Raw genomic sequence first — 25,166 nt, 5'->3', positions numbered from 1 at the left:
TTTCACCTTCCGGATGAGGAAGCAAGCGGAAAAGGAAACAGTCAACCAATATATGGCCGCCTTGAGGACTGCAGCCCTCCACTGCGGGTTCGGGAACTATCTTGATGACATGCTCCTCGACCAGCTCGTCTGCGGGGTCAAAGACCTTCACCTCCAAAGGCGACTACTCGCCAGGAAGGACCTCAACCTTTCCCAGGCCGTCGAGGAAGCCTTGGCAGCTGAACTGGCAACCCAGTCAGCCACTGAAATTCAAGGTCCCGTTCCCAAACAAAGCTGCGCCACCGTTCATTCAGAAGAGGTAGTCAACGAAGACGACCCTAACGATCAAACAGACATCCACCGCCTCACCCATGCCAAACAACCACAGGCAGGAGCCAGGCAAGAAACCAACAGCGCACCCAAACACATCATCCTGTGCCTATCCTGTGGTGGACCTCACTCGAGAGCTACGTGCAAATTCAAGGGTGCCATCTGTAACCATTGCCACAAAAAAGGCCACATCGCTAGAGTCTGCCAAGCCGTGCACAATTCAGCACAAAAGGTTCCTTCCTTTTCCCATTCTGGGCCCCAAAGGCAAGTACTAAATTGTCACACTTGCTACCATGCTAACCACACCTGTCACTCTATTAGTAAAATAACACTCTCCATTTTATTAGAAGGTAAACCTTGTCGTATGGAGGTTGACACGGGGTCAGCGCTCTCAATCATCTCTTGGAGCACCCTCAAGAAAATCCAGCCCAGACTATCCAGAAACCAGCTCCAGAAGTGCCAGATCTCCTTGAGGGATTATCAGGGAAAAGACATTCCAGTACTCGGCAAAGGCAAGTTCCTTGTTAATTTTAAAGCTTTCAAAGGCCACCTGCCTCTAGTGGTAGTTAACGGCAACCTCCCCAGTCTTCTGGGGCTTGATTGGTTCCCCTACCTCGGCCTAGGGTTAACAGGAGTCCATGCCAGCTCAGCTTCTGACACTGACTCCTTATTCACTGACTACTCAGACGTATTCAGCAATGAGTTGGGGTGTTATAATGGTACCCCCATCTCGTTTGCAGTTGACCCCCAAGCGGTCCCAGTCCGGCTGAAACCGCGCAGAGTCCCATTCGCCATTCGGCCTAAACTAGACGCAGAGCTCGATAAATTATTAAAGCAAGGGGTCATTGAGCCGACAGACTTCGCCAAATGGGAGACGCCAATTGTCACACCCCTTAAAAAAGATGGCAGCCTGAGAATTTGTTCAGATTACAAAACAACAATCAACCGCTTTCTACAAGTTAGCGCGTACCCAGTCCCGGTCATTCAACATTTATTGCATACCTTTGAGCCTGGCAACATTTTTGCCAAATTGGACATGTCACAAGCGTATCAACAGTTCCCTGTTGACAACCAAACAGCCGAACTGCAGACCATTGTGACCCACAGGGGTGCATTCCGATGCAAGCGTCTCCAGTTTGGCGTAAGTGTTGCCCCGGGCATCTTCCAATCCCTCATGGAGTGTATACTACAGGGCCTCCCTGGCGTAGTACCCTACTTCGATGACATATTAGTCTCAGCCAGGGACAGACCCCAACTCTTCCAGAGAGTCAGAGCAGTGTTAGACAGGTTCAGACAGCATGGCCTCAAATTAAAAAAGGAAAAATGTGCCATTGCTACTAGACAGGTGGACTTTCTGGGCTATAGAATTGACGCCTCAGGCATTCACCCCCTAGAGTCCAAGGTCAAGGCAATTCATGAGGCACCCAAGCCAACCACTAAAGCCGAGCTACAAGCCTTTTTGGGATTATTGAACTTTTATGCATCATTTCTACCTCACAAGGCATCTGTAGCAGAGCCTTTACACAGGCTCTTAGATAAAAAAGCACCTTGGCACTGGGGACACAAGGAAGACACCGCTGCCGCAGTCAAATCACTGCTCACATCTGACGCGGTCCTTATTCAATTTGACCCACACCTTCCACTGGTACTAGCCGCGGATGCATCCCCTTTGGGATTGGCGCCGTATTAAGCCATAGACTGCCCAACGGCCCGAGGCACCAATCGCCTTCTTTTCCAGAACGCTCTCAGCGACAGAGCGTAACTATAGTCAGATCGACAAGGAGGCTTTAGCCGCAGTGGCCGCGGTTAAGAAATTTCATGAATTCCTGTTTGGCCACAACTTTGAGCTAATCACGGACCACAAGCCTCTCCTGGGTCTTCTTTCTGGAGACAAGCAGACTCCCCAAGTGTTGTCTCCCAGAATGATGAGGTGGACCTTGTTCCTGGCGGCTTATTCGTACAAGCTCATCCACCGCCCAGGAAAAACGTTAAGCCACGCAGACGCCCTCAGCCGCTGCCCCCTGCCAGCTCCAGCGGAAGACCCGGCCCCGGTCCATGCCATCTTCGATGTCACCGAGCTCGACCTTCCTGTCACCGCCCTCGACATCGCCACCAAATCCAAGACGGACAAAACCATCGCCCAGGTACTGGACTGGGTGAGGAGGGGGTGGCTGGGCTCTAACCTCGCAGCCGAATTCACACCTTTTAAGACCCGTCAACAGGAACTGTCTAGCATACAGGGCTGCCTGCTGTGGGGCACCCGGGTTGTTATTCCGGCCTCACTTCGCACACCAGTCTTAGAGGCACTACACGAGGGCCACCCGGGCATCGTCCGGATGAAGGCATTGGCACGGAGCTACGTCTGGTGGCCTGGCTTGGACGATGACATCATCAAGTGGGTAAGCTCATGCCAACCCTGCCAGGAATCCAGACCATCCCCTCCAGTCACCACCCCCACAAAGTGGGAGAGCGCCAACGCGCCTTGGTCAAGGCTACACATTGACTTAGCGGGTCCAATACACGGCAAAACCTTCTTGGTGGTCGTAGATTCATACTCTAAATGGATTGATGTGGCCCAACTATCCACGACCACCACGCTAGCAGTTACCAAGGCTCTAACTCACCTATTCGTAACACACGGGCTACCAGATACCATAGTTTCGGATAACGGCCCCCAGTTTGCCTCAACAGAATTTAGCCGTTTTGCCACAAATCTTGGCATCCGACATATCTTCACGGCTCCCTTCCATCCTGACAGCAACGGATTGGCAGAACGAGCCATTAGATCCACAAAAGAAGCATTAGCCAGATTCAGCAAAGAAGATTGGCATCACAGACTCTCCCGTTTCTTGCTAAGCCAACACTCGACCCCTTGCATGGTCACCAACAAATCCCCTGCTGAACTTCTGATGGGTAGACGCCTAAGAACTGTGTTGGATAGGCTCCACCCTCACTATTGCCCTGACACCCCTCTCGCTTCAATGACGGGGATCAGAGATTTTGTCTTGCAGGAACATGTATTCGCAAGGAACTATGCTGGAGACCCACTGTGGATTCCAGGAGTGATAGTAGCCATCACCGGCCCCCGGTCATACCGAGTCCAGCTGGAAGACGGCCGCATATGGAGAAGACACCTGGACCAGCTGAGGAAGCGACAGGGTACCTTCGCCAGTGTCGGATCGTGGGCTCAGGTCGACCCCCAGGTGCCACGCCAAGCTCCCATCGAAGACCATGCCAGAATCTCTTCACCACCACTGCCCGGACCAGAGGAGCAGGCAGTAGACCGGGACTGCCCGATGGGTCCATCACCAGAACCAGTGGACGGTGCCACGACATCACCAACCAGAAGCACTACACCGGTGCCTGTGCAACCTTCAGGGCGAGGCTGCACCCCATCACCAACCCCACCGGGTCCCTTGAACTCTGAGACACTTGGTAACTCACTGGAGTTACGACGCTCGGGGCGCCAGCACAGACCGCCCGCTTATTTAAGTGACTATGCATGTTCGCATCTGGGGGGAAGGGGTGTTATGTCCCTGGAACTTGCCAAAGTCCCCACCCAGGTCCGTTCATGCTGCGGGGGCGTTTGCTGCCCCTCATTGGCTGGCCTCCCTCGACGGCCGGCTATAAAAGCCAGCTGCAGGGTCCGGCCAGCCGCTGATCGCTGTGAGCCTGCTCCAGGCAGGGCTAACACGTTCAGTCCTTTATTGTTACAATAAAGTCTTGTTGCACCCAAGCCCTGGTCTAGCCTCTCATTGCTCAACTACAACACATAGCCTTGACTCGAGGCACTTTTGTTGGTAGTGGGATGTCTCTGTTTTTTTAGTTTGCTGTCTAGATTTGCCGTAGCTTTCCTTCCCAGGAGCAAACGTCATTTGATTTCTTGGCTACAGTCCCCATCTACGGTGATCTTGGAGCCCAGGAAAATAAAATCTGTCACTACCTCCATTTCTTCCCCATTTATTTGCCAGGAATAAGATCAACAGTAACCTGAGACAATCAGAGCAATGCCAACATGTACACCTAATTCTACAGCCATAGTTTTCCTAATCTTATTTTTATTAAGTGGGATTTGAGAGGATCTCATGTACTGATGGAACAGGAGATAAGAAAGAACAGCCGGTGCCTTTCGGTGACAATGGCTCCTTCACTTGGTGGCTTCCCCAATTTTGCAAAGAAGCTGTTGCTTTATAGAAGAATTATTATTAAGGGAACAACGTTTTTGCAAGAAGTAGCTTCCGGCATTTGTGGGAGAAGAGCTGTGCTAGTTGCGGTGGATAGCACCTTTTCTGACTACAGTAACACATTTTAATAAAGGTAGGAGATATAGCCCACTTCGTCAGGTTGGGATTGTGTCACCAAACCACCAAATTCTAGCGACCCTATTTTGATGTAGCAATAGCACTTAAGACTTATATACTGCTTTATAGTGCCATAAAAATGTCTACATTACCAAAATTTCTTTATCTATTCCAAACCATTCCAGTTAAATTAGAAAAGACTTTTTCCAATAATCTTAATAAAATGACAGCAAAATTTATTTGGCAAGGTAAAAAAAACCAGAATAAAAATGAAACTACTACAAGATACGAACAGCAGAGGAGCCTTTGGATTGCCAAATTGGGAATTATATTATAGTGCAGCAACATTAGTTTGGCTAAAAGATTGGATTAATTTAAAGAATAAAGGAATATTTGCTATAGAAGGTCATGATCTTCAGAGAGGATGGCATGCCTTTCTTTGGGACACAAGACCCACCAAACAAAAATATTTCCACAGACATCTGATTAGAGATTCGCTGATATACAACTGGATCAAAGTTAAAAAGAAACACTATATAAAAATCCCAATCTGGCTATCCACAATGGAAGCGACGATCCACCCAAATAATTTAAACCTGAACAAAATGTTAAAGTATAAAGACTTATTGGATACACATGGAAACTTAAAAACAATACAGGAGCTCTAAGGACAAGGGCTACGGGTAGACTGGTGGGCTTATATTCAAATACAAAGCTGATATAAAAAGGATGTAAAAGAGTATGGAATATACTTGAAACCTCAACAATTAGACAAAATTTTATTTGGCCCAGATTAAAAAAAATATTACCAAAATTTACAAGTATCTCGTAGAAGCAGATTTAGAAGAAGTAGTGAAAGGATGTATGATCGCATGGGGTCAAAATATTGGTCATAACAAAAGGTTATCAGACTGGGAGACTGTATGGAATAGAAATCACAAATTAACAAAATCAGCAGCATACAAAGAAAATGCATATGAAATGTTCTGTAGGTGGCACTTTCCCCCTTCGAGATTAGCAAAAATGTACCCTAAAATGAGTCCTATATGATGGAAATGTAAAAAAAAAAAAAAAGAGGGAACATATTATCATATGTGGTGGTCCTGCCCAGAGGCTCGAAAATATTGACTCAAAATCAAAAAAATGGCTACAGGAAATCACCAATGAACAATTAGACCTAGAATCAGATCTTACTGGGGATCTTCAAAAAAAAATATGTAAAGAGCACAAAATACTTATTATTACACATATTGACTGCTGCCAAGATCACCTTTGCCCAATGCTGGAAACAGCCATATACACCCGTAGAGGAACTGGTTATACAGAAAGTTATGAATTGTGCTGAAATGGATAAATTAACACTGAGTTTAAAAGATAAGGAAGCTTCAATATTTTATAAGGTATGCGAACAATGGTATAGCTGGATAGATCGGAGACAGATTAAGGATAGGTAATTATTAAATATAGAATATAGATAGAATAAGAATATAATTATGCATAAATTAATACCTGTAAATATTGCACAAATGATTGTTATATGATAAGCACCACAAATAGCTGTTATTGAGTGATATATTTTTATGTTTTTAATGTAATAAAAATTCAATAAAGTTTATTTAAAAAAACTTATATACTGCTTTATAGTGCTTTTACAGCCCTCTCTAAGAGCTTTACAGAGCCAGCCTCTTGCCCCCAACAATCTGGGTCCTTATTTTACCGACTTAGGAAGGAAGGTGGGCTGAGTCGCCCTTGAGCCTGGTGGGATTCGAACTGCCAAATTGCAGGCAGCCAGCAGCCAGCAGAAGTGGCCTGCAGTACTGCACTCTAACCACTGCACCACCGTGGCTCAAGGAAAGAAGGGAAGGGAAGGGAAGGGAAGGGAAGGGAAGGGAAGGAGAAAGAAGAGAAGGAAGGAAGGAGAAATAGAAAGAAGGAAGATGGGAATGAGAAAGAAGGGAAGGAAGGAAGGAAGGAAGAAAGGAAGGAAGGAAGGAAGGAAGGAAGGAAGGAAGGAATAGCAATACCACTTAGACTTGCAGCATATACTATTTCATAGTGCTTTGCAGCCCTCTCTAAGTGGTTTACAGAGTCAGCCTCTTGCCCCCAACAATCTGGGTCCGTATTTTACCGACTTAGGAAGGAAGGTGGGCTGAGTCGCCCTTGAGCCTGGTGGGATTCGAACTGCCAAATTGCAGGCAGCCAGCAGTCAGCAGAAGTGGCCTGCAGTACTGCACTCTAGCCACTGAGCCACTGAGGCTGTAGTGGTTCATGTTCCAGTAGAATATTGTATCTCAGGGTTCAATGGTGGAATCCTTGATGCTTTCTGAGCTGACTGGTTTTCTTGCTGATGTTTTCATTACCCAACTAGGCAACATCATCACTGCTAATAGGAAGTGGGGTTTGCTCTCTTTTTACATACTAGTGGCTTGCCCTGTCAGCATTGGTGAGAGCGTTCTTGGTGATTCCTTGATTGGGATATTGTTTATTGCTTGATTATAAATGATTTATTTATATTTGTGTGTGTGTGTGTATTGAAATACCACTCACACATCATCACAAAATCTCCAGAACCGTAAAGCCTACAAACTTGAAATTTGGCATGTATGTTTCTCTTGCCTTCTAGGTGCTCACTAAGAAAGGATTTTTCAAAATGACCATCAGAGCATTTAGTATTTCCTATATTATTATTATTATTATCATGCTCTGCTGCTAAGAAGTTCTACTCCCCGCCCACACCTGAAAAGAAATCTCTTCCAAATGCAAAACACAAGCAGAGGGGAGGAGTTTCAATTTCAGTTTCACAGCACCTAGAAGCTTTAGTACAGAACAGTTGAGCTAAGCCACGCCCAGGCTCCTTGCTATCTCCTTCTTGCTCACACAGCAAATACTGTTTCAGTTTCCAAACATCCCTCAACTCTCTCACACACTGACAGGATGCTAGCCAGATGAATACCGATGGATGCTGGTAGGCAGAGGCCTTATTTTACGTATCTATTTATTAGATTTATACAGCCACTCATGTATGTGGCTCTAGGGGTGTGTGACAAAAACAGGATAAAAACAAAACAAAAGCCCAAGCAATAATTATAAACATAAATAAGGTAAAAATAGCAGCTGAGAGACACACAGCATTGGTTGTGAGTCAATCAATATAACCAGAAAGCAGGATCAGCCTCACTATCAGGCCCGAAGTCTTCATGGTAGAACGGTGATTTTAAAGTCTTGTGTGTGAGAGAGAGACAGAGGGAATGGCCCGAAGTCATCCAGTTGGCTTTCATAGCTAAGGTGGGACTAGAACTCACAATCCCCTGGTGATTGGTGCAAAGTCACCCAGCAGGCTTTCATGCATAAGGTGGAACTAGAACTCACCATTTGTCAGCTTTGGGAGCCATATTGAGACCAGATGCTTCCACACTGCCCCATTCTTGAGCCTGGGAAAATGGGAGGGGGGGCGTTTCTTGGTGGGTATGTGGTTAGACATAATAACATTCTTTTTCTAAGTCAAGGTCATGTTGTTTCTGCACCCGAGTGAGGGGAAGTCTCAAGTTGGGACGCATGGTGATGGAGGCATGTTATGTGATGATGCGTGCAGGAGGTGGATTTGTAGTTTTATTTATTTCAAGGAAATCCGGAATTTTCAGATTCGGGATTCCCCAGATGTGCCAGTTTACTGTCCAAATAAAACAGAACTTTTGAGGAGATGCCCGTCTCGGAGTTATTTGTTGGAGTAGAGGTTTTCTGGAACGCTGACATCATTACCTTCTGATTGGCGCAAAGTCACCCAGCTGGTTATCATGCCTAAGGCTGAACTCACAGTCTCCAGCTTTCTAGCCTGGTGCCTTATCTACTAACTAGACAAGAACAGTTTTTCCCCGAACACCATCACTCTGCTAAACAAATAATTCCCTCAACACTGTTCAACTATTTACAAAGTCTGCACTACTATTACTATTAACCTTCTCATCACTCTTTATCGCCCATCCCCTCTTACTTGTGATTGATTGTAGGACTGTAACTTTGTTGCTTGTATCCTTATGATTTATATTGACTGTTTCATAGCATGATTTGATTGCTGATTGTACCCTATGACTATCATTAAGTGTTGTATGTTATGATTCTTGATTCTTAACGAATGTATCTTTTCTTTTATATATACTGAGAGTATTTACACCAAATTCCTTGTGTGTTCAATCACACCTGGCCAATAAAGTATTCTATTCTATTCTATTCTATTCTATTCTATTCCATTCTATTCCATTCCATTCCATTCCATTCCATTCCATTCCATTCCATTCCATTCCATTCTATTCTATTCTATTCTATTCTACTCTATTCTATTCTATTCTATTCTATTCTAGACCAAACTGGCTCTAGCACTTAAACATGATGTTGATATAGCTTGTTTTGTTCAGCTCAAAGTTTGGTGAACTAAAACCTACTGTGAAATTGGAAAGCGGCAAGAAAGCATCACCTGCAATGAAAGATCAGAGGGCTGGCTATATTTCAAAGTTGGGAGAACAATGAAAAAATGAATTGTATAAGCCAGGTTGCTGGTCCGTCAGCTCAGCCAGCTCCAGATGCTCATGGTAGCTCTCCAGAAGTTGAGGATGGAGCAATTTTCAAACCATCTTTGGCAATTAAATCTGTAACATTTGGTAATGCAAAGCAGGTGCTGCCAACGAGTGAAGGGCTTCAGATTGCATCAAAACATGAAAGCGTGGAGATCTGTGACCCTTTCCCTGTTGTGCGTTGTCCCAGACTGGCACCCTACCAGGATGGGATGTAGCCAGTGGTTGGATTTAAATAATTTAACAACCGGTTCTCTGCCCCAACAGTAGAAACCTTCAAATTTCTAGGTCCTATTATATCACACGACCTAAATTGGACACCTAACATCAAAAATGTAATCAAAAAAGCACAACAAAGAATGTTCTTTCTGCGCCAACTCAGAAAGCTCAAACTGCCCAAGGAGCTGCTGATCCAGTTCTACAGAGGAATGTTTGAGTCTGTCATCTGCACCTCTATAACTGTCTGGTTTGGTTCTGCAACCCAACAGGACAGACACAGACTTCAGAGGGTAATTAGGACTGCAAAAAAAACAATTACTACCAACCTGCCTTCCAGGACCTGTATACTGCACAAGTCAAAAAGAGGGCTGTGAAAATATCTATAGACCCCTCACCTCCTGGATATAAACTGTTTCAACTCCTACCCTCAAAACGACGCTATAGAGCATTGCACGTCAGAACAACTAGACACAAGGACAGTTTTTGCCTCGAACGCCATCACTCTGCTAAACAAATAATTCCCTCAACACTGTCCAACTATTTACTAAGTCTGCACTACTATTACTATTAATCTTCTCATCACTCCTTATCACCCTTCCCTTCCCACTTGTGACTGTATGACTGTAACCTTGTCGCTTGTATCCTTACGATTTATATTGACTGTTTCCTAGTATGACTTGATTGCTCATTTTATCCTATGACTATAATTAAGTGTTGTACCTGATGATTCTTGACTCTTTTCTTTTATGTATACTGAGAGCCTTTGCACCAAGACAAATTCCTTATGTGTCCAATCACACTTGGCCAGTAAATTCTAATGATTTCTTCCAACAACCAGTTCACCAAACTGCTCAGAAAGTTAACCACTGGTCCTCCTGAAGTGGCGCGAACGGGCTGAATCCCACAATTGGGTCTAGCCAATGGAGAAGAGAGTGAACCTATTCCCTACCCAGGGTTGAAAAGCTCACAACTATCGAGGCAATCCAAGAGTGCATTTAAATTGTTCAAGTTGGCAGCCACGGCTGACTCATCCTCAGTCTCTGATCGATTGTGATTCCAAAAAGCTCTTTACACAATGCTTTGCCAAGTCAGATGTCTCCTACCAAAACTGGTGCCCAACAGGGAATAAGTGCATATTATTCACAACGCAGAGAGCTGGTTTTGTTTTTTAATTATTTTAAGCCAAGACCTTAGCTTGGAGAAAACAAGAGGGGGGCGGGTGACAGCTTGGCTCTCAAGGAGCTGATGTTTTGGCTCCTCTCGGGGCTGAAAATCATCCTAAATCTCCATTTTCGCCAAAAGAAAAGACGGAGCGCGTAGCTTTTCCTCTTGGCGAGGCCAAAAAAAGAGAAGTTTTGTGCAATGCCAGATCCCTGCTGAAGAGCCTCCAAACCACAGGGAAGGGCTCTGTCCCGTTCCCTGCTTGCTGGCACATTGCTGTGCATTCTCTCCAATTAATTCCAGCTGTGCAGTTGCGAGTTGAGCTGAGCCAGAAGCTGGCTTTCTTTTCCTCTTACACACTGCTCCCTCGCTCTTCCTTTCCCCCATGCTCTTTGTCTCGGGGTGTTCCTCCCCCCCCCAAAAAAAAGCCTGGAAATATTACAAGGGTTGTGGCACAGGCTGGTCCTTGAATGCCAGGAGGAGGGGGAGGAAGGAGGGAGGGAGGGAGAGAGACAGAGAGAGAGAGAGACAGAGAGAGAGAGACAGAGAGAGAGGGAGAAATGAACGCAAGGAGGAAGAGCGAGCGAGAGATTCAGAGTCAGAGATAGGGAGGGAGGGAGAAAGAGAGAGAGATAGGGAGGAAGAGGGGGAAGGAGGGAGGGAGGGAGGGAGAGAAACAGACAGACAGAAACAGAAGAGGGAGGGAGGGCAAGAAGGAGGGAGGGGGAAGGAGAGAGGGAAGAAGGGGGAGAGCCGGGGAGGGAGAGAAGGAGAGGGGGGGGAAGGAGGGAGATAGGGAGAGAGAGAGAGAGAAAGAGAAAGACAGAGAGGGAGGAAGAAATAGAGAGACAGAGACAGAGAAGGATGGAGGGAGGGGGAAGGATGGAAGGAAGAAGGGAGGGAGGGAGGGAGCGGGGAAGGAGGGAGTGAGAGAGAGAGAGAGAGAGAGAGGAGGAAGAGGGGGGAAGGGGGAGGGAGGGAGAGAAACAGACAGACAGAAACAGAAGAGGGAGGGAGAGAAAGAAGGAGGGAGGGGGAAGGAGAGAGGGAAGAAGGGAGGGAGAGAGCCAGGGAGGGAGGGAAGGAGAGAGAGGAGGGGAAGGAGGGAGATAGGGAGAGAGAGAGAAAGACAGAGAGGGAGGAAGAAATAGAGAGACAGAGACAGAGAAGGATGGAGGGAGGGGGAAGGATGGAAGGAAGAAGGGAAGGAGGGAGAGGGGGAAGGAGTGAGTGAGAGAGAGAGAGAGAGGGAGGGAGTGAGCTGAACTCCAAGTTAGTTTTCTCTTTGGTTTCGTTAACAGGGTCAGAATCAGAATAAAGCTGGAAGGGACCTTTGAGATCTTCTAGCCCAGCCCCCTGCAGTCAAGCAGGAGATCCTATACCATTTCAGACAAAATGGTGGTCCAGTCTCTTCTTAAAAACCTCCAGTGATGGAGCACCCATAACTTCTGAAGTCAAACTGTTCCACTGGTTAATTGTCCTCACCGTCAGGAAATTTCTCCTTAATTCTTGGTTGCTTCTCTCCTTGATTACTTTCCATCCGTTGCTTCCTGTCCTTCCTTCGGGTGCTTTGGAGAATAGCTTGACTCCCTCTTCTTTGTGGCAGCCCCTCAAATACTGGAAGACTGCTACCATGTCCCCCCTAGTCCTTCTTTTCTCTAGACAGGCCAAACCCAAATCCTGCAACTTGTTCTTCATATGTTTTGGTCTCCAGAACTTTCTTCATCTTAGTTGCTCTTGCTGAAGTTCGTAATCTGCAGTTATCCCTGGAGAGGAAGCTCAGATCTGTGAACAAAGATGGGTTTAACCTTCTCCTTCATTTTGGCTTCTTCTTGTTCTATCCAAAGGTGGCCCGAAAACTCTTCTTTTAAACTCATGCAATAAGGAGACACGGGCTAATACCGGCAGCCCTCGACTTACGACCACAATTGAGCTCAACGTTTATCCGGCTAAGTAAAACATCCGTTAAGTGGGTTTTTGCCCCGTTTTATGACCTTTCCTGACACATTTGTTAAATGAATCTCTGCAGTGGTTAAGTTAGTAAACCGGTGATTAGCTGAACCTGGCTTTCCCGCGAAAGTTGTACGTCAGAAGGTCAGGAAAGGGGGTCATGTGAGCTTTCGGATTGACAAGCTCAGCGTCTTAGCCACTGAGCCACCCTGTCCCTATGGACCTCCCATACATGGGGAAAAAAATAAGACACCCCCCCACAAAAAAAAAGCCTTAATGCTTATTTTGGGGCCCAAAAGAAAATAAGACCTGGTCTTATTTTTGGAAAAACACGGGTAAATCTAAATACTAAACAACACAGCCACGACTTCTCAGTTCAAAGAGCATTTGGGAGAGAGGTTGGAATGAAATGTCTCTGAATGACAGGCTGTAATCATAGGTATCTCCTACCAGGCTACATTTTAAAAATAAAAAAAAAATAAGGCAGGGATGATCATCGGAGGAAGAACACGGACAGCTCTGATCTCCTCTTATTATCTTAAGAGCCATTTCAATTTATGGAGAAGGTACAATCAGAAAAAAAAAAAACGGAAATTGTGCGTGCTCTTTTGTGGAAAACAATTTGTCTGAGCAGTGCCTTCCAGCAGATAGCATGAATTTGAGCATCTCTCAAATTCACCGCTCCCTCTCTGAATGTTTTTCTTCCCCTTAAAGCACTTATTATTTTAAGCCTTAGCCAAAAAGGAAAAATACAGGAGGGGGAAACAATGCCATTGTGCTTTCTCTCTCTCTCTTTTTTTTTTCTCTAAATGAGGGAGAACATCCCACCGTGGAGAGGTTTTCGATGAGCTTCAGCGAAATGAAGTCTCGCTGGATCCATACGTTCCAGGCTGTCTACGGTGGAAGTTGGAGGGTTTGATTTTTAGCTTACGCAGATGTGGAAACCAGCCACTGTAGATTGAAAACCATAGTTTAGGCAAAAAAGGACAGCCCGTTTTTTAAGACCTTCCCAGGGCTTCAAGCTTCTATCTGAAAACTGTGGGCCACCTCTTATTCAAAAAACAAACAAGCAAAAACCTGCCCCCAAATGTAATGTTTAATATGACAGGCATTTCTTAAGTGCATGATGCGTAACCACACTAACTGTATTTTATGGAATCCTAGGACATAAAGTACAGAGCTCAAAGGGACCCTTGGAGATCTTCTAGTCCAGTGGTGGCTAACCTTTTTGGGCTTCCTGTGCCGAAAATTGTACTCGCGCTCACGCGTGCCAGCACCCAGAAGGCAATGGGCGTGAACCCCCATGCCCCCTCCCACATTGCCCCCTTACCTGCACTACACATGCGCGTGCCTCCCAGCTGATTTGGGGGCCTTTTTCGGCCTCCCAGAGGCTTGAGGGAAGCCTCTGCAGCCTTTGGAGGCCGAAAAATGGGCCCGTTTCGTCACTTCTGGTATTTTCGGTATTACAGGAAGTGATGAAACGGGCCTAGTATTCATCCTGAAAAGCCTTGCAGAGGCTTGTTCCAAGCCTCTGGGAGGCTGAAAAATCAGCTGTGAGGCACACGCATGAGCAGTGAGGTAAGTTTGCCTACAGCTTGTGTGACCAATGACCCTCTTTCACGCTGACAACTGTTGTAGCATCCCCATGGTTACATCATCAAAATCCAGATGCTTGGCGATTGTTTCATGTTTATGACGGTCGTAGGGTCCCAGGGTCACATGATTCACTTTTGCAATCTTGTGAGAAGCAAAGCCAGTGGGGAAACCAGATTCATTTAACCACCGTGTTACTTACTTAACAACTGCAATATTCACTTAAACCACTGTGGCAAGAAGATAGGTGGTAAAATGGGGCAAAAGTCATTTAAGAACTGCCTCGTTTAGCAACAGAAATTTTGGACTCAATTCGAACAATTAATCGGTTAGAACAAATTAAACAACTTGCCTCCAGAAGCTGTCAATGCTCCAACCCTGGAAGTTTTTGAGGTGAGTTTGGATGACCATTTGTCTGAAATGGCATAGCATGGGGTTGAACTAGAACACCTCCAAGGTCCCTTCCAACTGTTATTCTATTTTCTTTTTCCTTTCCTTTCCTTTTATTCTTTTCTTTTCTATTTTATTCTATTTTCTCTTCCCTTCCCTTCCCTTCCCTTCCCTTCCTTCTCTTCCCTTCCCTTCCCTTCCCTTCCCTTCCCTTCTTCTCTTCTCTTCTCCTCTCTTCCCTTCTCTCTTCTCTCTTCTCTTCTCTGTTCTGTTCTGTTCTGTTCTGTTCTCTTCTCTTCTCTTCTCTTCTCTTCTCTTCTCTTCTATTCTATTCTATTCTATTCTTTCTTCTCTACTCTACTCTACTCTACTCTACTCTACTCTACTCTACTCTATTATTTCTTCTCTGTTCTGCTCTGTTCCACTCTACTCTACTCTATTCTATTCTATTATTTCTTCTCTACTCTACTCTATTCTATTATTTCTTCTCTACTCTACTCTTCTCTACTCTACTCTATTCTGTTATTTCTTCTCTACTCTTCTCTACTCTATTCCTCTCTGCTCTGCTCTGTTCTATAATCTATTCTATTCTATTTTATTATTTCTTCTCTACTCTACTCTACTCTACTCGACTCGACTCTACACTACCCTACTCTGCTCTATTTTATTATTTCTTCTCTACTCTACTCTATTCTAGTATTTCTTCTCTACTCTTCTCTACTCTACTCTATTCTAGTATTTCTCTTCTCTGCTCTGCTCTGTTCTATATTCTATTCTATTCTATTTTATTATTTCTTCTCTACTCTACTTGACTCTACTCTACACTACCCTACTCTACTCTGCTCTATTTTATTATTTCTTCTCTACTCTACTCTACTCTACTCTACTCTACTCTATTATTTCTTCTCTACCCTATCCTACCCTACCCGATCCTATCCTATCCTCTTCCTGATGTAAGCTGAAGGTTACCTGTACAGAATGGTTACTTTAATTGTGATCTTTTGGCTTCCATTTTGACTTTTCTTTAACCACCCTATGTGATCCTCGACAGAAGTGTGAAATGATATCAAACGAAGAGGAGTAAAGCAAACAGAATTCATTAACTGGAAGACGGTATTCTCCCACACACACCCTTTTCTCTCTCTCTCTCTCTTCATCTGCCGAATAATGTAGGTATGGTAGTGAGTTAACAAGCACCGTCTTTTTCAAGGGCACTGGAAAAAACAGTGTGCATTAGCTCCTGAAAACCGAGGAGACCAAGAAGAATGCGGCCAAAACTCTGGAGCTAATAACGTTTTATTCCTGCGGTAATTGCTGTGTATTGAACCTTGAGCTGACTCTGAAGACACATTGTCAGAAGGAGGGATAGCAACAAAAATGTAAGAGGTCAGCTCCAGCAAGGGATGACAAGCCCATACACCCAGTCCTTGACTTATGACCACAATCGAAGCCCAAATTTACATGGCTAAGCGAGGCAATTGTTAAGTGAGTTTAGCCCTGTTTCATGACCTTTTTTTGGGGTCAGGTTGTCAAGGGAATCAGTCCAGTTGTTAAGTGAATAGAAATAGAATAGAATTTTTTATTGGCCAAGTGTGATTGGACACACAAGGAATTTGACTTGGTGCAAATGCTCTTAGTGTACATAAAAGAAAAGATACATTCGTCAAGAGTCAAGAATCATAAGGTACCACACTTAATGATAGTCATAGGGTACAACAAGCAATCAAATCATACTAGGAAACAGTCAATATAGATCGTAAGGATACAGCGACAAAATTACAGTCATACAGTCACGAGTGAGAGGGGATGGGTGATAAGGAGTGATGAGAAGATTTAATAGCAATAGTAATGCAGACCTAGTAAATAGTTAGACAGTGTTGAGGGAATTATTTGTTAGCAGAGTGATGGCATTTAGGGGGAAAAAGTCCTTGTGTCTGGTTTTTCTGACATGCAGTGCTCTATAGCATCGTTTTGAGGGAAGGAGTTGAAACAGTTTATGTCCAGAATGTGAGGGGTCTGTAAATATTTTCACAGCCCTCTTTTTGACTCGTGCAGTATACAGGTCCTCCACTGAAGGCAGGTGGGTAGTAATTGTTTTTTCTGCAGTCCTAATTATCCTCTGAAGTCTGTGTCTGTCTTGTTGGGTTTCAGAACCAAACCAGACAGTTATAGAGGTGCAGATGACAGACTCAATGATTCCTCTGTAGAATACATGCCCTTGCCACAGGAACAGGAAGCTCAAGGGCAAGGCCCAAGAGAGGATATAAATAACCCTCACTCTCCACCCCATGCGGTCAGCTGCCCAGGACCTCAAACCCATGTGGTTCTGTTCATCATTAAACCATCTGTCCAATCAGCTTCCATCTTTCCAGGGTCTTTCTCCTGGCTCGGAACTGAACCAGATGGATATTTCTTGCCAACACTATTATATATTCACTTTGCATTTGGACCTGTACTGTCTGAAATCCACATGTTGCTTTCCCCTTCCCGATTCAGGGCACGTTCAGATGAATTTTTTTTTATTTTATTTTTTTAGGTTTGCGTACGGCCCTGGATAATAATGCAATCTGCAGAAATGGAGCCTGGAATTTTTTTTTGCCCGTCTTGAAACGCCAGTTGTATGAATACAGAGAAAATATCAAGTGCCTGCAGTTGCCGGCATCTCCTCCAGGATCTTTGCTAACCCCAAATGCTTGGAGTCAGCTCGAAAATATGCTGTGAATATATAGTAGGTGTTTTCCTTCTCTCTTGCTCTCCCTCAGTGCTCTTCCCCTGTTACAGTTAAGGGAGCTTAGGATGAATTTTTTGACAGATAAAACACTCCTGGGACTCCTGATGATTAATACATGGAGAGCAGAGGTCTAAGAGATATTTCAGAATCCATCTAACTTTGAGCAATAAACCAACACTGGAAGAAATGCCGGCAACGAGTTTGAAATAATCCCCCCTCCTCACCTACCCATCAATTGCCCCATCATATTGAATGTCAAATTCTGAATTTTACCTTCAGGTGCCAAATTCAAAGATGACCTCAGATGCTGGAACTTGCAGGGGAAAAAAAAAACCTTTGCGGATTTCTTGGTACAGGTAGTCCTCAATTTTGTTCAGAGTTTTGCAACGTTAATTCAGCGCCAGAAAAATACACACCGATGGCTGATGCTTCATTTAACATCTTTATAAACATAATAAGTAGATTTTATAAACCAGTTGTAGATTTCTCCAAGATGGAGCAAACTCAGGCAGAAACGTGTTGCAAGTAACTCTCAGCAGAGCAGACAACAGTTTCACTTTAGTTCAGCAGGCAAGCAAGTTCCACCTTCAATAGTCAGACTCAGAGCTCAACATAGCTTCACAGCTGCAGAACTTACTAAAGAGCCATGCCTAGGCTACTTCTAGTTTCAGTTTCCAGCCTAGGCTACTTCTAGTTTCAGTTTCCAAACAGTCCTCATTGTCTGACTTAGTAGCTATGCCTATTCATTGGCTGACCTTGTTACCAAGCTCTATTCCAGTTCACGAACATACTCTGACCAATTTAGGATCACCATTGTGCCCAAAATTCCTGTTGCTAAGCGAGACAATGGTTCGGTGAGCTTTGCCCCATTTTACAACCATGCTTGCTGCAGTTGTTAAGGGAATTGCTGCAATGGTTAAGTCGGTAACAATTTGTGAAGTGAATCGGGCTCCCCCATTGGCTTTGCTTCTCAGAAGGTAGCAAAAGGGGATCAGATGACCCCAGGGTACTGCAACCATCGTAAACATGGAACAGTCGCCATGTATTTAGATCACGTGACCTTGGGGATGCTGCAATGGCCGCAGGTGAGAAAAATCGCCATAAGCCACTTTTTTAGGGCTGTTATAACTTTGAACGATCATTCAACGGATGGGTTGTAAGAGATTGGCATTATTGGTAGGCAGGAAGACAAGAGGTAAGATTTAAGAGTACCCAACATACGTCAGTGATCGGACACTGTAAAATATCACATATATATTAAACAAAATGTCAGCCTTCAAGACTCCTTTCTTTTCTTTCGATGTCTTTTTTGGCTGCCATAGTAATGAGGGGAGGGTGAATCAATTGGGCTCTTTGGGATGGGAAGTGTGCTGGAGGTTTTAGAGAATGAACTGTATAACTTGGGGAAAACTTTATTGTTTATACTTATTTGCTTGCTTACTACGCAGCTGCAGCTCTTTATCAAAACAGGCCAAGGTCAATGGCCAGATGTCTGCATCACCACCTGAAGATGCCCTACATGACATTATACACATCTTCGATTGGATGTAGCATTTGAACTATTGTGGATGGAAAGTTGCCATCACTTTGTATATGTGTTTTTTGTGCGTAAATCCTCAGATCTAGAATCCTTTTGATGCTACCACTTGATTTCCAGTAAACATTTGTTTTCTCTATAACAATGGAGTCTAAGAGTGTCTTTCTTGGATTTTGAATGGAGCACCATCTGACACAAATATATAGTCTAAAATTTGTTAGTCTAAATGTTTCTAGGTCAAAAATTTAAAAGTGTTGATAGACCTTAAGCTGGCTCTAATGTCCATCAATGACACATTCATGTTCAATTGCCGAATGAATTTGATTTTTGATCTACATACTCTGCAAGACACACTCTTAAAATCATGCAGCTGAGCTTTTTTTTACTCTGTTTCTCCAACAATACGGCCTCCCCCAATAGGAAGTCCCAGCACGTTTTATAGGCATGAAATGAAATTAAGCCCCTCCTCCCAAATTAAGGCCTATATTAAAACATGGGAAATGGGGGGGAATGGTGGGGGGGCTTGCCGTTAGGAAGTACTTTTGTTGCACACCCAGATATGGTGCTGCCTGCGTTGACCCCGATACGAAGTGCCCCACCAACGCCGAGGTCAACATCCAAGCCATCGCCGCCCACCCACCTGAAGATGCAAGGGGGGGGGAATTAAGTCACCCCCCAAAAGACAACCTAGCCATTTTTTCGGGGCTCAAAAAAAAATAAGACCCGACCTTATATGAGAAACACGGTACTCAAGCATCCATAGCAAACTACCATTTTCCCCTGAAATAAGGCCTAGCTGTCAAGGTTCTGACTGACAAACCCAACCAACGTAAGCACGGCAAAGATGATACAATCTCTTAATGCCAATAACTTGAAATTGGTGCTCATTTCAGCACCAATGAGAGCAAAACCAGATCCGACCATTTCCTGCACAAAGCCACGAAGTCTGGTTCTCCCTCCCTCCAATTTGATCTGGTCGCATTGTCCAATTGAGTCTCCTGGTATTGTTCTGAGAAAGCCTTTCGGCTCTGATAACCACCTGCTGAACCATCCTTGGTTCTCACCACTGGCATCTTGATGTCTGGGATCAAGGTTCTACTCCCATCCCCACCCCCACCCCCAGTTCATTGGCAAGCTGAGAAGCAATAATAATTACAACAGCAAAAAGTGACTTTTGAAGCTTGATTTTTCAAGATGCTCGTAATATAAGCCCTACCCCCCCCCCACAAAAAATAAGCCCTAGTTATAAGATCATCCCCAGATGGATGCATTTACCATATTTCCCTGAAAAATAAGACCTAATGTGTCTTTTGGAGCAAAAATTAATATAAGACCCGGTCTTTATTTCGTGGAAATACAGTAGTAGAGTAGCCTTCTCTTGAAGATATCCAGTGAATGTGTCAAGCGCAAACAAACAGAGCCACTGATAAACAGCTAAAGCAAGCAACTTTATTGACTTCTACCTGTATTACAAGAATCTTCTCGGACTGCTTGGCTTCCCCTGGGAACAACAAGATAAGGTTTTATCTTTTGGTCTGTAGCCCTGAAACAGTTCCCCAGGCAGAAGAAAACATCAAATATAGCTGTGCTTCCTTTCCATTTAAAGCATGGACTACTTGAAACAATCTGTTCCACGCAGGAGATGTTTGCAAAATTGCTGCTGAAGCCCAATAAGCCCATGCAGGACCATAAGGTATACATCATGTTCAGCTCCTGCTGATCTAGCAGTTCAAAAGCAGGCAAACACCAGTAGATAAATAGCTATCACTTTGGTGGACTCATAAACAGGATCCCCCCAAATGGCCGTCTCCTGGGCAACGGTGATGTCAGCAGTTAATCCTTTCAACTTGGAAGTGCCTTGGTGCTTCTGATACAAATACAATGAGGGCGCATCGAACACCATACGTACTCTATGTCACTCGGCATGTACTCTATAAAAATGAACCTGCAAGGCTGTACATTATCTAGTCAATCCATCCATCCATCAATCAGAATAGAGCTGGAAGAGACCTTGGAGGTCTTCTAGTCCAACCCCCTGCTCAAGCAGAAGACCCTATACCACTTCAGACAAGTGGCTGTTCAGTCACTTCTTAAAAATCTCTAGTGATGAAGCACCCATAACATCTGAAGGAAGCTTTTACCACTGGTTAACTGTCCTCACCGTTAGGAAGTTTCTCCTTAATTCCAGGTTGCGTCTCCCCTCGGTTAGTTTCCAATCCTAGTTTCTTGTCCTGCCCTCTGGTGCTTTGGAAAGTAATTTGACCCCCTCTTCTTTATGGCAGCCCCTCAAGTACTTGAATACTGCTACCATGTCCCCATGTCACCCCTAATTCTTCTTTTCTCTAGACCAGCCAGACCCAAAACCTGCAGCCATTCCTCATATGGTTTAGTCTCCAGACCTTTGATCATCTTCACTGCTCTTCTCTGAACTTTTCCCAAAGTTTCAACATCTTTTCAGTAGTGTGTTGAGCCAAACTGGATTCAGTATTCCAGGAGTGGCCTTACTAAGGTTTTATAAAACAGTACTAATCCTTCACATGGTTTTTATTCTATGCCTCTGTTTATACAACCAAGAATTGTATTAGCTTTTTTGGCTGCTGCCACACACGGCTGGCTGTTTGTTTTGGCCTCTTTGTCCTGCCAAATGTAGAAAAACAAGTAATATCCCTAAGAGCGGAAAGAGTACAAAAGCCACTGAAACCCTTTGAAAGATAATGAAGCCCACGAAAGGCATCGAATTCGATTCGTTGCTTTGCAAAAGGCTCTTTGCTTCAATGTGCAAATCTGCTCAGATGGGATAATTTGCTCGTAGCTTCCTTGAATAGAAGCACCTCTCTGACTGGGTGAAACAGCTGTGCTAATCATGGACCGAGTGGGGAATCTCATTGTCTTTAATTGATTCTCGAAAATGATTGGGAACATCCTAAAGATTACGGCACGAGGATGAGCAAAGCAGAAATCCAATCTCAGATGATAAAAATAAATATATATATATATATATATAAGAGGCTGGGGCATCTACAGTTAATCATTTTATCAAGCTCCATCCTCTTATCCACTTAGCAGATTAGTAATTTCATTGGCCCGTGCGCTCATATCCTAAGCTGAGACAAATGATTCAGAAGGAAATGAAGACATTTTCTGGGACAGAAAAGAAATAAAAATAGCAAAGCCATTCTGTGCTTTGTCTAGCCCAGACGGGTAGATTAACCTAACAGTGGAATGTTATCTTACCCAGCTAAGAAAATGCTCCTTATTACTTCACTGAATTTATGGATAATGTGCTATTGATGGCTCTCATGCTTCACATATAGGAGTTCAGGAGTTCAAAAATGGGTGAAGAAGAGAGGGTGGGTAGGAGGAAGGAAGGAAGGAAGGAAGGAAGGAAGGAAGGAAGGAAGGAAGGAAGGAAGGGAGGAAGGAGGGAGGGAGGGAGGGAGGAGGTCAAAGGTCAAAGGTCAAATCTTGGGAGGGAGGAAAGAAGATCAAAGGGATCTACTTTCTCTTTGAGAGTGGGTTGACAGAGAGTGATTGGCCCTAAGTCACCCTGTTGGCTTCCCTGCCTAAAGTGGGACTCGAAGTCACAGTCTCCTGCTGATTGGCTCAGTCACCTATCTGGCTTTCATACCTAAGGTTGGACTAGAACTCACCATCTTCCTGCTGATTGGCCCAAAGTCATCCAGCCACCTATCATGGCTGAAGCAGGACTAGAACTCACCTTCTCTTGGTGATTGGCCCAAAGTCACCTAACTTGCTTTCATACCTGACGGGACTAGAACTCACCATCTCCTAGCTTCCAGACTTTAACTGCTAGACCAAATTAGCTCCACTTAATTAATCCAATTCATTTTTAAGAGCCTAACCCTCATAGAAGCAACAAAACAAGTACTACCTACTTCTATTTATCTACATACTGTGCGCAGCTTCTTCATTTTGCAGCCAGGTAGAAAGCTTCAGTCCAGTCGAGCAGATTTCTCCTCCGAAGGAACAGAAGATCCGTCAGTGTGTATTTTCAGACTTAGCTCTCGTTCTTTAGCTGATTAGATCGGACAGATCATTATTTCCTGGGGAAAAAAAAAAAAACCCATGCAAAATTGCTCCCTGGTTGTTTGGTTTCTTGCGGGCAGCAACTCCGCTGAAGATGGCCCAGTTGGAAATAAATATTGACCATCTAGGCTTCCCCGAGTTGGACAACCCTGATTGCTTTTAGTAATGTTGACTTTATAAATCTCTAGGTAGAGGAGATTAAATTGACTGATCAATAGATATTCCCTATGACAGCAGATTCGTGCGGAGGGAGGTTGCCAAGAATTAAACAAGAGCAAGGCACGGCAAATGTATGTACGGTGACCTGAAAGGCCTACGCTTTGCTAATTGTGGGAAGTGAAGTCTGAAATGAACAGTCCATTAAAAAGTGGATCAGGAAACCAGGAAATAGGATTGGAAGCAAGACACGGGGGAGGGGGCTGCTACTGGTTCGTCCTGGTGTCAACTCATAAAATATTTCTCTGTCCTTTTTCGAGTTGCCAACAGGAAGGGAGGGGGAGCAACGCAGCCACTTGCAAACCAAAAGTGCACTCCATAAATGTTTTCGAAGATAGTAACCAGGTGACTGAAGTTTCTGCCTTCTAACTGGAGAGCATGATTGATGACTCTTGGCTGTGGATGTGTCCCATTGGAGAATATGAATTACGATACACCCAGGGGGTGGGGTGGGGAACCAGGGTCAAGGGTGACAATGAATGATGTGACTCAGAGTCGGCTACATCCAAAGCAGTGCCAGACAGTTTAATTCCCAATAAATCCTTTTGAAGTTTTGGAAGTTTGGCTCGAGACTCATGATTAAATGGGGGTCACTGCTGGAATCCTGACAGCAGTCTCTATCCATGTCATCCAAACATCTAAAACTAAGCTCTTAACCTTGATCGGTTGATAACATACCATCAAATCTTTGCTGACTTTCAGTGACTCAATAGATCAATTTCCTCCCCGATGATCCATCTCTAACCTGAGTCTTCCGTTCTCCCTTCATCCCTGTAACAGAGTCTAAATCTACTGACCTTGTATCAGGCACGAAGGATCAGGTTCACACCTAAGTTTGGTTCAGAAGATTTATTGCTCGAGAATCTAGTCAACTAATGTATAGTACTAAATTGGTACCAGATACGGATCGATGGAACCTATTGAAGATTGGGCAAGAAATTTAATTCTTCCCACCCTTCCTCCATGGCTGTTTCTTATCTTGCTTCCCGGTTCTTCTAAATCCAATCCTTGGTGGGATGGAGGAAGGACAAACATTTTAACCTGCATCCTATTTTATTGCATTAAGGATACAAATGACATTATTTCTTTCCTGTGGATAATAATGTCCTGGATGTCACAACGGTTGTCATCATGGATTCTACTAGACATTTTGAAATGTTGGAAATGTCACCAGATACCTGGAACATACTACCATATGTGGTAGACATGTACAGAAGCTAAAAGATATTGGACTAAAATACACACATGGTTGGAAAAGAGGATAAAACAACACATAGATTTAAAACCTGAGATATTCTTATTGGGGATTTTACCCGAAAACTATAGTAAAGAAAACACATATTTAATCATACAGATATTAACAGCAGCTAGAATTGTATTTGCTCAAAACTGGAAAAATGAAAAGATTCCGATAGAGGAAGAGGTGATTATGGAAATATTGGAATGTGCAGAAATGAGTAGATTAACAGTAGAACAATTAAAGAACAAGAAGAAGCAGAATATTATATGATATGGGATTTATGTTATAAATGCTTGGAAAATAAAGTAAGAAGTTAAATGGTATTATTATAATGATAAGATATATGAGATTGAATAGTTTGTAATATGAATGTAATCCTAGTAAGAAATGTATACATAATATAAATACTTGCACAAGATATATGTACCCAGTTGACACACTGTATAATTGAAAGATGGATTTGTTTTAAATAAAATGAAAAAAAAAAGGATTCTACTAGACATTTTTGACAGCATCAATTGGGACCAGATTATGCATCACAGTTGCCTTTTCTAACAAGTGGGAATTGATAGTAGGATCCTGAATGTATTCTCCAGTCTTCCTTCAGTGGTATGAGTCAACTGAGAATACAGGTCTGTACAAAAATGGTTGGGCTTCACCTAGTTGAGGTGGCCATCTTGACATTTTTCCTCTCCACCTCAACCCAACACTTTCTCCTGCAGCTAATTAGTGTCCTGTTAGTGCACATCCTAACTAAACCAAAAGACCCAGAAGAAAAACCTGGAGTCATCTACAACATACAGAGTAAGGACTGCAGCAGCTACTACTTAGGACAAAGAGGTAGAAGACTATCAGAGCACATCTATGAACACCAATTAGCAGTCAAAAAACAGGATAAAAACTC

Source organism: Pseudonaja textilis, chromosome 2 (assembly GCF_049901715.1).
Source record: "Pseudonaja textilis isolate UNSWEBS1 chromosome 2, rPseTex1.2, whole genome shotgun sequence".
NCBI classification, from domain to species: domain Eukaryota; kingdom Metazoa; phylum Chordata; class Lepidosauria; order Squamata; family Elapidae; genus Pseudonaja; species Pseudonaja textilis.
The sequence above is the reverse complement of the archived record's forward strand: the minus strand, read 5'-3'. Positions refer to the sequence as shown.